Raw genomic sequence first — 15005 nt, 5'->3', positions numbered from 1 at the left:
AAATAGATTATTGAGGTGATGAACTTTTCCACTGATATTTCATTAACACCCTCAGCACGATGTGAGAGACATAGACTTACTCTCTCTTTCCCTTCCCCTGGGAGAAGAATAGGGAATTGAATTTCCTTTGTCCTAGAGAAGGAGGCTAAGCCTGGATAATGGATGAGAAGGGATGATGCAGAGCTCTGGATTTCCCCCAGAAAATTGGGTCAAACCATCATCTTCAGTGCAACTGAAATCTCATTTTAAGTTAAATAATTGGAGGGGGGGAGCAGGTAGTATCTCCATGTAATCAGGACCCATGGCTGCTCATCTTTCCTTCGAAAGCACATGGCAAAGATGAAACCAGCCCCAGTTTTAGTGTCTTCTAGAATTCCAAGCTATTTTTAGGCATCTAGCTGCCAGCTGCTGGCAGGCTTGCACTTACAGACCAGGATTTGTAATGCTGTGCACAGCGTCTGTGTCGTATAATACTTTTAAAACAAATTCGGGGGGAGCAGAATAGAAAGGGAAATGGCAACTCTTTATAAGAGCTGCTGTTTATCATGTTTTTGCCAGGCTAAACATTCTCAGAGTTGACACGATGCTGGGCTCTCACACCATTTGGTTTCACATCGTTCATTCTTCATGTTCTCCAGTACAATTGTGGAAAGTACAATGATCATCCTGCTGAAACACCTGCTAAAGTCAGCAAGAGGAAACTGAATTCATAGAAACCTCAAATTGTTAAGGTTGGAAGAGATCCTAAGATCAAGTCCAACCATCAGCCAAACACCATTGTGTCTACTAAACCATGTCCTGAAGTGTCCATACCCTGAATTGATAGCTGTGCTCTCTCAGTGACACAACTCTTGTGGGCATCTATATTTCCAAGTAGATTGTATCACAAAGACAATATTCCTAAAAGCTACACTGCTTTTTAGAGGTGAGACACAAACATGTCTGGTCGAGACGATGGTATATTCCAGTCTTTGTAAAAGATGAGTGTTAGAGAATCATTTCACTCCCCTTTTCATATATACAGAATCAGCAAAGAAGAGCCACGTGCAGAAGCCAAGGGCTGGAAAGGAAATGCAGGAGTCATCTATTCAATCTCATTCTCCTGCTCTAGAGCAAGAATCTCTTGGGAGATGGTTGTCATACCGCTTCTTAAAAACCTGCCAGCTGCAAGGGTTTCAGAGCTTTCATACCTGAGCTGTTTCACTGTCTAACTGTCCAGGGCTTGACTATCGAGAAAGATTTCCTAATATATTACATCTCCACTGCTACCAGTGAGTATTTACAATTTGCGAGGGAAGCATGGAGAACATCAGCCATTATGCTCCTCATTGAAATATTTTATGTAATTGAAGTATTTACAGTGTACTCTTTCTATTTTTTCTCTCTAAATGGAAAAAAAATTTTCATCCTTTCTGCAAAGCTGACAATTTCCTTAGCATTTTTTTGTTCTCACCAATTCCTCTAGCTCTTCCCTAATGAAGCACGTCAGCCATGACGTGGTCAGAGGAGAGCAGAATTACTCTTTGTGCTTATAGGTGAGCTCCCAGAAAATTTCCTTTTTCTTCTGGCACCTGCATATTATTTATTTGACTTATTTTGGTGCTGTGTTGTAACTTCCAAATCTGTCTCCAGTGCTACTGCCAGAGCAGTTATTCCCCAGTTTATATTTGTACGTTTGCTGGTTTTCCTTTCTAAATTAAGTACTTTATACTTGTGCGATGCTGTTAATATACAAACTGTCTAGACTTACTAGAATTATATCTTGCTCGTGCAAGCTTCCCATAAAACGTAACCTGATTCTTAGGTTTAAAGATCATTAATGTTTATTTACCAATACCTTGTTATTTTATTTATTAAATTTGTCACTATGCTCTGCTTTGCATACGCTTATGCTTGCTCATGCATACTTTATGAATATAGAAATTAGTATCTCATTAACTTGGTAATTAAGCCAATGATAAACAGCTGTTTGTTTACTGTGCAGGGCAGGATTTCTACTGAAGTTCCTTACCTTCCATGCACAGTTGTGGTTTGAAATTTCTATAATGATAAAAGAAGTATATGGATCTGTAATATGTACTCTTGATTGCTCTTGCCGGCTCAGTGAAATCTCAGTTTTCAAGACAGGTAGAATAAAAGAGAATTGCATTACGCTCTAGAGGTCCACGAAGCCAGATGATGAGGTATATTAGTAAAATACTTAGAATTCCTGCCATAGACCAGGATCCCAGAGTGCTATAGGATACACAAACACGCAGAAAGAACTTCCAAAAGGCAGCAAAAAAAGGGGATCCAGGCAGAGAGATACAAAACAGGGATGGAACTATGTTATTCACAGAGAGTTTTCATACTTTGGAAAAACTTTATATTACATCTCCTTTCTGCATCTTGAGTTAAGTTGAATTTTAATAGCATTTAAATACCAGTAAAGCGGAGGTTTTCAGAGCTTCTACTTAGATTTCAAGCCATTTCTGGCTTTGCCTTCCACCTCCCCAGTTGCACGCGCATTCTGGGGACAGGACAGGGGCGTGTTGCCTGTGGCTGAGTGATGAATCAATCCCTATCAGAGAGGAATTATTCCTAAAGATTAATTTTATCCCTTTGGAGGGCACATGACAAGAGGTGTTTTATAAAGATCAGAACGATGCTCGTACCCCGCTGTTGCAGCACCAGCAGAAACGAAGGCAGCAGATCTGTGCTGACACCCACAGTGCTCTGAGAAACCCTCCAACTGGTGGAACTATTCCAAAGTAACCGAGTTCGTGGATTAGAGTAGGGCACTGGGACCTACTAAAGGAAAAATTTACCCTTGCTCTCATCTCTCTGGAAGGGCACGTATTGGTTGAATTAACCTCCTCTTCATTCTGTAGTATTTGGTGATTATCAAATTAGGAGGAAAGCCGTGTACGTGGAAGTGAACTCTTGTGCCAAATGAAGGTGGGGGGAGTAATTTACAGAGGAATTATTTCCTTTCCTGCCTCCCAGGAGGGTTCCAGGTAGGAGAGCAGGGAAATGTAGAGAAGGCCTTGTAAATTAAATCACCTTCTCACATAAGGCAATAAGATCAACCTTTTCTCAAACAAACCTCTTCTTCCTGTTTCTTTATCCAACAATAATCTGCTTAACTAGTGGATTCTTCAGATGGTTAACAGCGTAGGACTAGAATCTCACTTAGAGAGGGAGGGGTTTTATCATGTTACTCATTACACTTTTTCATTATGAGAGATGACAGCGTTAGAAAGGAAGTAAGCATTACCCATAAGCATATTATTTGTTAAAAAGTTTATCAGAATTGGGTAATTAGCTGTCTATCTCATTAGTCACATTGCCAAAATATAATTGGTATTCTGTGTTTTGTACTGTCTTAGCAGTCTTTTTTTCTTTTTTTTTTTTCCATTGATTTCTCTGGCCTTTTAGTTTATTTTTAGAAATAGAAAATGTGTCATTCTGGCTGCTTTTTTTTCATTCCTGAGAAAACAGAATGTCCCACAGTGGGAGAGTTTTCAGGTATTCATCAGCTATTCTTGAAAAAACATATGATCACACCATGGCTGCTCTGAATCTCACTAGATGAAAGTGGGGAAATAAATTGCAGCATGCTTTAGGATGTGAAGAGTTGAGAAGAATACATATATTTGAGTCCATTTTTTATAAAAGGTGGTTGTCTGAAAAACCTTATCGATAGTGCAGGAGAAATCTTTACTCAGTGATGTAGGATATTTTTATTCAGAATAAAAATGGACTGAAAACTGTAGTTTCTCTAAATCTCAAGATGCCACTGGGTATTCTCAAAAATAAACAGAATAGAAAACATTTCTGGCATTGATATTTTTATTTAAATCTTGGAACACATCAAGCACTTAGGTGAAATGTAGTTGCAAGGCTTTGCATTTCTAAAATGTTTGGCACAACTGCTGGCTGCTGTATGTTTGACCTTTTTCCTTTGAAATCTTGTGGAAATCTTAGGTATTATATTCTCTTTTCCCCCTTCATCTTTTTCCCCATCTGTAAGTCTAACGGACACTTTTCTGGGAAGTGCATTTGTCTCCCCATTCCACAGGCTCTGAAGTCCAAATGTGGGGAAGGGGCAGGCGTTGGGCAAGAGGAAAAGATGGGACTGAGACCTGTACGTTCTCTACTGAATGAGGTCTGCTAAGAAATGTAATGCAACATAAGGCTTTAATGGTTTTCCAAGCCCTGCCTGAAAGTATTTCTGTGGTTTCAGCATGATCGAACAGCTACGTTCAATTCAGTTACAAAATCTGGTAGTGTGAATCGCTTGGGAATGTATTGTCAATTAGCTAACGACGGTAACCAAGAGCTTGCCTAGAGACAAGGGTCTTCTCTGCAGTTGCCTCTGGCTCCCTGGCAGTCTCTAGGATTCCCCAGCGTGACTTCAGAGGCTGTGAAAGACCTTGTAAACAGTAAAACAATTGAGAAACAGTATTTTGCAGGTATTTCCTTCCTTTGACAGTTTAATTTTTGTTCATCAGAATATGGTTGGAATTGGTACTATTAAATGCAATCAAAATTTCCTCAAAATGTTCCGCAGCATCTTAATGCATTGTTTTTAGTCATATCACTTTGTTCTCTGTGTGCTTTCCCCAATTACTCAAAATATGTGTGTGCAGATGTTCACAGAATGTTCATTTTCATCTTGAAAGCTCCTGTTCTCCCAATAAACTCGTTTACAACTCGTGTTCTAGGAGAGTTGTTTATAACATACAAAGCAAAATTAAAAGAGAAGATTTCTTAAATGATGTCTGTGACAAAGCACAATTAATTAAGCAACGATTCCAACACTAGTTAGCTGGCAAGAAAGTATATATATTCTGAGAAATAATGAAAAATTATAAATTTAAGAGAGCAGTGACATTTACAAAATATGTGGGACTCATCAAATGAATTCTCTGTTAGAAGCTGCTTCCTAAACTCTAATTAATATTGATATTGGCTGGCTATGTTGTAAGCAGAGAGTTGCTACATATCTAGCAGCTCATTACATGCAGCAGGAGACGGAGGGCTCATTTTCCTGAAGCCATGATCGTGTGGTAACTATCATTGATTTTTCTCTATTAGAATCCCTCATCTGTTATTTTCAGGCTATGCTCCTATTTCCAAAGTAACGTTTAATTCCAAACTTACTGACTTAGACTCATAAGTAGCGTGGGAAGAAGTCCAGCTAGAGCTGAGGACTACATGCCACTCAGGGGAGTACCGTAGCTTTCACTGTCTATGCCATATATCTCATCGTTGCAAATGATGTAGTCCAGGGTGGTGAGATCGAACGGGCTTCCCCTGGTTGTGGTACTGATTTGTGTATAAAGGATATGTTGACCCAGCAGCAGGTGATGCGCTGAGAAAGTTCTATCTCGATTCAGTTGCTGTGGGTATTATGGAAGCAGAGGTCTGTCTGCACCGGAGGAGGAAATTCCATTTCTAAGCTTGAAGCTGGCTGAGATCGCTTACCTCTGGCAACAGGCTGAGAGAAGGAGCTTAGAATTTAAGCTAGGAGAGAAAGAGCAGCGCTGCTCTCTGCCTGCAGCTTCACCTGAGAAACTGTGATGGAGACAACTCGGTGAAAATCAGTTTTACCAGCACAACTTTCTTGATTCAAAAAACCCAAAACATTAAAAGGAGGAGGAGACCATATTGACAGCAGTCTCTGTTGTGTCAAAACCAAAGTAAAATTACATAAGATTTTACTGTGAAATGGTATTTGTTGCAACTGATTGATGCAAGACTACATCCTTATGGTCTTTGCATCCAGAGCTGCTGCACACAGGCATAATTCCAAAAGAATTTATTTAGATCTCTTTCTTGTATCTTGTAAGAGGCGGGTGTATGAAGTCAGGATTCCTGCTGGTACTTGGCTGTTGATGATAGACCCTGGGTGCTACTCTATGTCCGCTTGCCATTAATTCAGGATAATTAAGGAAGAGGAAATCTCGTTGCAGAGTATGTGGATTAAATCAAACAAAAAAAAATAATCCAAGAAAGGAGCATTGTGTAGCGATCACATTAGGAGGGGAATGTTGGTCCAAAGAAGAGCACAGCAGGTGAAAGAGAAGAAGATGCTCAAGCTGTTAATATGATCTTTTGGACAGCTTGATTTTGAAGGAACTGCATAATTTATGTGTAATTATGAGGAAAGCTGTAAATAAACCCCTTCTGCAAAGAAAGGGAAATTGGGATATTTTGATTGACAGTTTCTCTTCCACTTCAACAAGTGGCAGGTCACATTCCAGTTGGGAGCACTGTGGCTTTTGCTCCAAGATCTATAAACACCCCAAAAGGTTTACGGTAAATTGAAGAACTTTGAAATTTCCCTGTGTTCTCCCATTCCAAACTTATAACATGAGAAATGATCCTGTACAATGCTGTGGGTGAGATGAATATTAAAGACATTTTGCAGCAGAGAAAGATTTCACTTGTTTGTCTGGATTGAGATTCCTTCATGTAATGATTCTCCATCTGAGTGTGACCCTAAAATAATGATGGAAAATTGATCTTTTGGTCCTTACTAGTTTAGCTAATGATTCTGTGTATCTTGCGTCCTGTACAATGAGATGTGATAAAGCTCCCAAATTTCGTGGCAGGGATGATAACTTAGGAGGTGAGTGTTCATGTATCATAATCTTTCTTCATATCATAGAATTGAGGAATGATTGGAAGTGACCAAAAGCCCATCTAGTTCCATCCCCTGCCACGGGCAGGGACACCTCCCAGTGGATCAGGGGCTCCAAGCCCCATCCAACCTGGCCTGGAACCCCTCCAGGGATGGGGCAGCCACCACTGCTCTGGGCACCCTGGGCCAGGGCCTCCCTACCTTCATAGCAAAACATTTCTCCCTAAGATCTCGTCTCAATCTCCCCTCTTTTGGCTAAAAAACATTTCTCCTTCTCCTATCACTACAGTGCTTGATAAAGAGTCCTTCTCCATCTTTCCTATAGGCCCCTTTAAGTACTGGAAGGTTGCTCTATGGTCTCCTTGGAACCTTCTCTCCTCTAGGCTTGGTCTGCATTTGGCTGGTTATGCAGTGCTTCTCGGTGTAGAGATTTACGGGCTGTGCGTGGTTAAATAACTGGAAGGGAAGTGTCCTTGGATGTTAGTTTGGGAAAAAAAAGAGCAAGTGATGAATTTCTAGTTATGAAACAAATTGAATTTCAGAAAGAGCTTGGTGGCTTTAGAGAAAATCCGGGTTAGTCTTTGGCAGGCTCTGCTTCTGCAAAGGCACCCTGAAAAAAGGAGAAGTCCCTAAAACAATTAATTACTTGGTACATATTCCTAGCAGGGATCGTTTCTTTATTTGCTGAGAAGGCATAATGGGAACATGATTCTTGACTGAGGTTTGAAGGCAGTACGACAATATAAATAAAATATTAACAGTTCTGTGCAAAAGGAGTTGACAGTATTGTTGTAGATCTCGTACACAATAACTTATTCAGTAAATTAACCCTTTTTCTTTTTCACAAAGGACTGGAAGGTGGGATTGTCTTTTGTATGAAGAAATATCACGATATGGTCTAATATATATATATAAATAAATTTTGGCCAGGTGTTAATTTATTATTAACCCAGTGGTTAGGTTTGCACTATGTGCAACAGTATGAGCTGGTTCAAATGCTCAGATAAGAAATCCGTCCTGCCCTGAGAAGCTGGAAAAACCACTGGCAGACTCCAGGGCATACGGGAGCCTCCTGGAAAGATAACACACTTCAAAGTTCTGGAGGAACCAGCTGCTGTGGGTGGCCTCTGTGGAGGACAAGGGAAGGTTCTAGATGAGAGATGGTGTGGCTGCACGGTGGGTGTTATTTCAGTACTGTGATTTTCGCATACGCATGGTAAAAAAAAAGGGATTTTTATTTGTGTGTTAACTGTCTTGAATGGTCAAATTCTTGTAAAGAACATTGACAATTCTTGAAAGCGGATCTAGAGAATGGGATAGCAGCCTTGAAATATGCTTCATAAAAAGGTGTTTGTACGAGATATGTGTCGTGGAGGGAGAAGGGAAGGTCACAAAGTCTTTTCTTCTCTTCCAGCGAACTGTGTACCTTCTCAGGTACCACTCCTTTTCAGCAGCAGTTTGTAAAGCTACTCCTGTACACAGAATTTTGAAAGAGCTTTAGAAAGTTTGAAGGTGAAAGGTGTTAAAAAAGAAAGATGATTATTAGTACTATTATTACTTCCCTCTGTCCCTCTTTCAGAATGATCTTCTGGAGTTTTTTCTTCCTTTTCACAGTAATTTTCAGTCCCAAACAAACCCTTACTTTTTCTGCTTAAACTGAGACAGGACTGAGAGCTGTTCTGGCTTGGAAAGTGTTTACAAGCTCACTAGAATTACTATAACACTGAAATGTGCTATAATGAGTGAGGAAAGTCAACAAATTAAGGACTACTTGATTTCCCTTGCGAATTCTCCTATCATTTATGTTGAGGTGTAATTAATCCATTGTTGAAAATCTATTCAGTGGAACAAGTAAATCTTGTATTACACTGCTTTCTGTAGGATAAGGGAATCTCAGCTTCATGCAGGGGTTTGTTTTGTTTTTCTGAGAATCAAAATATGCTCCTGAGTTTATTAAGTATTCTTCATACAGGGAAACTAACCTTCATGGCAGCAACAATGATCAATAGTTTATCTTGTGTATGAATATATTTATCAGCGTTCTTGCTAGAATATCTAAAAGGGCTTGATAAACAGATGCATACATTTATATCCTGTGTTCTGAGGTAGAGCTGCTCTTTGGCTGAGCCTTGTCGCTAAGTTTTGCTCTGTAGGTGGGCAAACATAGCTGATGGAGAGGGTGCAGGAGGGGTATTTATATGTTACTGGCTGAGTAATAATTTGCCTTTTCAAAACCATAGGCACTGAGAAGATATACACATTAAAAACAATACCAGCAATAATAACATTCCTGAGATTTCTTTTCTGAGAAGAGTAGATAATGCTCCATCTCAATGAACTGACCTCGATAGCAGCTGGCTGACTGGTTAGTACTTGCACATCAAAACTAGTCTCAGTACTGCTGTTTCTTGCTCAGTCAGGTTTCAGGGTTCGAAGGGGAACCTGGAATTATTGTAGGCTTTTGGAGGAAAGGATTAGACAAAGGTACAAAATCGTAGGAAATCAGTTTTGTTTATAAGAGCTGGAAAAGGAGAACATCCTGTGGTCACTCAAGTTCAGATGCTGCAGCTTTAATTACAATAAATTAGGATGTTCGAATATAGCAGCAGTGAAAGTCAGAAAGAATACGTGGAAAAAAAAAGAGACAAAATAGTATTGACAAAGGAAGAAAAAAAATGAGAAAAGGAGATAAAAAAATCTGTGCTGTAAAATCTAATTTTAAAAAATATACCTGAAACTTTTGCATCAAACACATGTAAATAAAACTTGTTTCAGTAATATCATAATTATGCAGTGGAGGTGGTGCAGAAAGGGATTTTTCTACATCTGTTTCAATTTATCCTCTGCTGTGGATACAGTAGAGAAATCTCTTCAAAAGATCACTTTAGTTCATATACAGCCATACACATTTTGTTGCTGTATGCTCCAGACTGTATCAATAACCATGTACTTCAATAAAAATATGTCTTCAGAGAATTGCTCCGTCCCCTCCATCTACTTTCCCAGAGGGCTTTATTTCCCTCTTAACTCTTCTCCTATTTTACTTGGGAGTTTATGGGCTGCTAGAAAGATGATGCCTAAGCTGTTTCCTTCTTATAGTTCAGCCATTCTGATTGAAAGGGCATGGAAAAATGTAGGTGAGTAGAACCGAGTCATCTGCTCGTATATTCACTTGCCAAAACAGACTTAGCATTACTCCAGTCAAGAGCAGTGGAAGTTTTGATATTGAAATTCATAGGGGAAAATCAAGTCCTTTTCTACACCTTAGACATCCTGTCGGAGAGGTGATGTTTCCAAGAGCACGCTGCACCAAACTCGAGTCTGCCATATAGTTTTCTTCAAGTCATTCTTAAACCAAAGTTGTCAGATAAACTACTGTATTCTTCTAACACTCAGGATTTTCTGTAGCGGTGTATGTGTTAATTTTCATGGGCCAAACGAGCCTTAATAGTCAAAGCCAAGAATATTTATTATGCATTGGACACTAAAACAAGATTGAAGGATTGTAGAGCAGAATTCTTTACCTACTTAGTTCCATGGTAACCAACCATCATTAAGTGCTTTTCTACCTCTTTAAAAAAGTGCAGAGAAAAAGAAAAAAGAAAGGCTATTAAAAGTGTTTAAAAAGCTTTTTCAGGCACAGGTGCTAGACAGCCTAGAATCATCCACTTAATTAAGATAGGTAAGTTTAATTCATAACAGATGTTCCTAATAAGAATATTAGCTTGAAGTTCATTACTTATATTTCAAGTCTGAAGAGTTTCTCTTTTTTTCTTCTCAACTACATCAGTGAGATGGTACTGTTTCTCTCTAGAAAACTTCACGTTGCTTAGCCCATTTTGCTACTACTAAATGTAAGCAGTGAATAAAACTGAAAACACCTTTTCTTTCACTTTTTCCTTCCGTGATCGAGTAAATGATAAGACTAATATTTTTTTGGTTTTGAGGAAAAAAAGATATATTTTATTGAGAAGAGCAGAAGCTTTTTTTGCTACCCAAGTTAATGTCTAATTTTCTTTGCTTGAGGTCAAGAAAATACAAGCAGATGAAAATGTAAATGAAGGAGCAGCATGGATAGAAAATAGGGAATGTGTGTTCCAGCTTTATGTGTACCCTTGGAGAAGGGCAGTGCACATGGTCTTTTTGTCTGTTGGAAATGTAACAAGCTAGGAGTGTGTAGTAGTTGGAAAAATAAGATAGCACGGGGGTAGAAGATTGTTTCAAGTAGTAGTGAAATGTAGACCAATGGATATGGGTTGCTATGAGAAATGAGCAGAGGTGGAGATGCTGTGTGCGCAAATAGGAGGCAGGGAGAAAGTGGAAAACTAGGATAGAGACCAGCAGGAAGCCAAAGAGTCATAGAATAGGATCCTAGAAACATTTAGATTGGAAAAGACCTTCAAGATCACCAAGTCTAACTGTAAACCTAACACTGCCAAGCTCACCATTAAACCACGTCTTGGAATTTGCTGCCAACGTAGTTGATGATGATCCAGTCTTCTGAAATTTGGGAGCCGGAGGTGACTGCAGTCAGTGAAGATTTTCTGCTCATGTTCCTGCTGAATTTCTGTGTATTTTAAGTACTTGGTCAAACTAGGTGGAATGCATCAATGGAACTGTAACTGCGTCATGAGGCAGAAGGGCCTCCGTTCTGGTCTGTGTTGCAGAAACCTGTGATCTTGAACTTGAGGAAGCAAGAAGATAGCAGCGAGCAAGCTTATCTGCTCATACAACAGCAAAGCTGCATCACTTCCTGCCCCCCTCCCTCTTCCCTTTTAGCTTTCATGGGACCATCTATTCTTGTAAATCACTTGCGTTGTCTTAACTATTGCGTGAGACACCTTTGTGGTGCTGTGTATTTGGTGTTTGGTCCCTAAGATTAATCCATATTGACACTCAGCTCCTGCAAACCCCTGTGTTTTTCTTCCCAGTTCGTGACAAATCTAGATGACTGGAAACCCTTTTACCTACTCCGTTTGTAGGCACATGGCACTAATGCATTTGTACTGGAATTGCACCAAGAGATCTTTACTTTTGGGAACAATTCTCCACCATTTTAGAAATATTTTGGAATAGTTGTCCATGGGACAATTTTTTTTTTAAGGGGGGGTACATGTGTATGTATTTTGGGGTATTCCCGACTGCCAGTCCTGTTTTCAGTTCTGGTGGTTACACTACCTTTCAGTGCTGTGGATTTTGGAGCATGTTGTTGGCTGACCTTTAAAGAGAATGAGTTCTTAAGGTTAACTGTTCTAAAGTACTGACTGCGTAAAAGAGTTGTCCAGAATAACTTAACTTTTATTGTATTTATCATCTAACAATCTCATGTCTTCTTCAGAAAAATAGGTTTTTGAGCACACTTAGGCTGGTTTTTCTCACAGGAAGGTCTGTCCTTTAGAAACCAGTGGGCTTTCTACTGAAAGCTGTAGTAAAGTCAGTGCAGGTTTTATTTTACCTACAAAAATAGGGCCAAATCCCTCAATTTTTGGAGATGATTTTTTGCTAAAACTTGTTGAGACACTAAAGCTTTTCTGCCTAACGTAATTATAAATACCAAAAATATTTGTGCAGCTATGGTTAGGTTCCGGGCTCAGAGTTTCCGGTCTCCGTGTGAGAGAGAGTTCTGTAACAGATAAAATGAACACTGCAGTTTTTCCTTCTTGGTGTCACTGGCACGAGGCATTAGGAATTTCCTGCTAATGTGACAAGAAAGCTAAGGGGTATAATAAAATGAAGTGAGAGAAGAATAATGTCGGGCTGGATCTAAAGAATTAAACACAGAAAAAAAACCTTACTCCCTACACAACTTCTCCTTAACTCCTTGAGGTCTTGATAAATTTCTGTGTCAAGTGCATTCCTTTGGCTGAAAACAAACCAAAGTCCAAAGTTTGAGCTGAGGTTCGTGAAGCATCTTTAAATCTATGCAGGTTTTAAACCAAAACTATGTAAAAGGGGGATGAAAGTGCATTATTTAAAAAAAATAGAAGAAAATAAAGGAAAATATTGTTTTTTTCAGAAGAGCAGGGGGGCTAGAAGCTGTGTAGGCTTGCAGAGCTCTTGGGTAGTGTGGTATTGCTAACGCTGTCCTCAGTGAGCTGTGTGTGCTCAGCTGCTTGAAAAGCATGCTGAAGTGTCAGGTTCTTTGTGGGTCTTCTGAACAGGACATCACTTTTTTTTTAGCTAGTAGGCTGTGTATGAACAGGGATGGTAAAACCCTTCTTCAAATGGGTAGTAAGGTTGCTCAGAGAAGTTGTGGCTGCCCCATCCCTAGAGGTCTTGAAGGCCAAGCTGGATGGGACTTGGAGCAACCTGGTCCAGCGGGAGGTGTCCCTGCCCACGGCAGGGGGTGGAACTGGATGATCTTTGAGGTGCCTTCCAACCCACCCCATTCTATGTTGCTGCATTCCATGCAAACTGTGAATCTGTTAGACATCAGTGAGTTCTCTCATGATGCTATGCAGTTAGAGGAATGATTATCATTTATGGAGAAGTACAGGCTTCATGGAGAAACTAACCTGTTTTAAAGAAGGGGGAGCTTTTGGTTGCGATTCAGGACCATACCTGTGAAAAAAGCAAACACAGAAAAATCAGAAAAATCCAGTGGAAAAGACAGATATTGATTAATGACAAAGCTTCATTAGGTTACGAACAGAAAAAAACAAATGGCCTTCTGAAATAAAGCCCCGAAATGGGCTCTCCTGTAATACCAAAGACAAGTCTCAACTTCTAGATGAGTGTACCAGTAGATGGGTTGTAGATAAATGCCGCTGGCGGTGGAGATGAGAGTAGCATAAGCAACATTTAGGAAAAAAAAAACAAACTGTCAACACAATGTGAAAGTTCGGGGGTTTATGTTTTATTTATTTATTTATTTAAATTAAAAATTCCTTTTGCAGAGTATTTGGCAACTAGATTGGTGTTTGTGTGTAGCTGTGTAGGCATTAACTTTCCTCTGGGAGGTTATTGGGCTGGAGGGACATACCAGCCTCGTTTTCTCGTGTGCTTGCTAAGCGCCTGCGTACCCCGGGATGCAGGGAAGGCAGCTGCCAGGCCCACAGTCTATATAGTCTTTGGTAGGTACCTGGAAGACGTCTTAAAGCAAAGACGATAAAGCGGAGCTGTCGGAGCTACAGACACACTTGGTCTTGCTAGATTCAACAGTTGCAATTAATAAATTTGCTGCATAGCCCAAAGTGAGCCAACCAACGGTTGGTTATCCTCCATCAGCCTGTTCATTTGGACAAGGTGAGCAGGCATCGCGCGTCTTTGCCCGCTGGGTTCCGTGCCAGAGGGTCTTGTGTGGCTTCCCCGGTGCATTGGCACAACATAGTGCCAAAAGTGTGCAGGACAGTGCAAAGGACTGTTGTTTCGGTCCCGCTGATACCACACGAGGCAACACATTTGTCACTGATCTCTGGGCCTGTCCCTTTGTGAAGGAGGTCTGTCTCTGTTCCAGACCGGCAAGCTCCTTCTAGCAGCTGCTCCAGGATTGTTTGTCCTCCTCCAAAGAATGTCTCTTAATGATGTATCACCCCTTGATAGAAGCAGCAGCTTCATTCCTCACACTGTCCCCGATGACCTGTGACTGCTCTGCTGATTCATCACAATATATTATATGAGACAATTGTTTCCATGTTTAAGCTAGCGATTAGCCTTTTTTTTTTTTGCCATAAATCTGAGTTTGATTTCATTTGCAACTTCACCATGCAGCCAAGACGTGTGCTCTCCTCTGCCACAGGAGAACTTGTATATTTTTTTAAGAGAGGATGGTGAGAGAAACGAATTGGACAAGGTGTTTATGAGACGTGCCACTCTAAAAAATGCAGTGTTTTACATTGTTTGGATATTGTTTGATTTACTGCTTTATTTACAACATAGCAGTTGAGAAACAACTTGACCCAGCAACCTTGGGGTTGTTTTTCATACAGCTGTGAAAGGATGGGTGCCTTTTGCTCTACCTGGAAAGACAATCTGGCTGTTCTCAGAGTTGTTTAGTGTGAAGTTTCTAACCGGGAGGCAGCTGTGCCGCCTGCTGTCACTGGGACTTGGAATAAAGCAGATATTTGTGTGAAGGGGTGAAGAAGGGAGGGGACAATGGTGGTACTTTCATAGTCTGTATTTACTCAGAAGTCTCATCTCGTTATAGGAGCTGCTAGTTTTATTCGTTTATCCCTTTACCAGAAATAAAACTCTTACTGGTGGTTTTTTTCGTATGTTATATATGACTTCTGTTTGTTTTTATATATATTATATGTTATTTTAAACATATGTATTAAATTTGAAGGTTCAAGCCTTATTATTGTTCTATGTAGCTAATGAAAAGATCTCTGTAGCATTAAAAAGATCTCATACTAACCAGTTAACCCAACCGTAATAA

The sequence above is a fragment of the Cuculus canorus genome, chromosome 8, assembly GCF_017976375.1.
Source record: "Cuculus canorus isolate bCucCan1 chromosome 8, bCucCan1.pri, whole genome shotgun sequence".
Classification (NCBI taxonomy): domain Eukaryota; kingdom Metazoa; phylum Chordata; class Aves; order Cuculiformes; family Cuculidae; genus Cuculus; species Cuculus canorus.
This window is presented reverse-complemented; position numbering follows the sequence as displayed.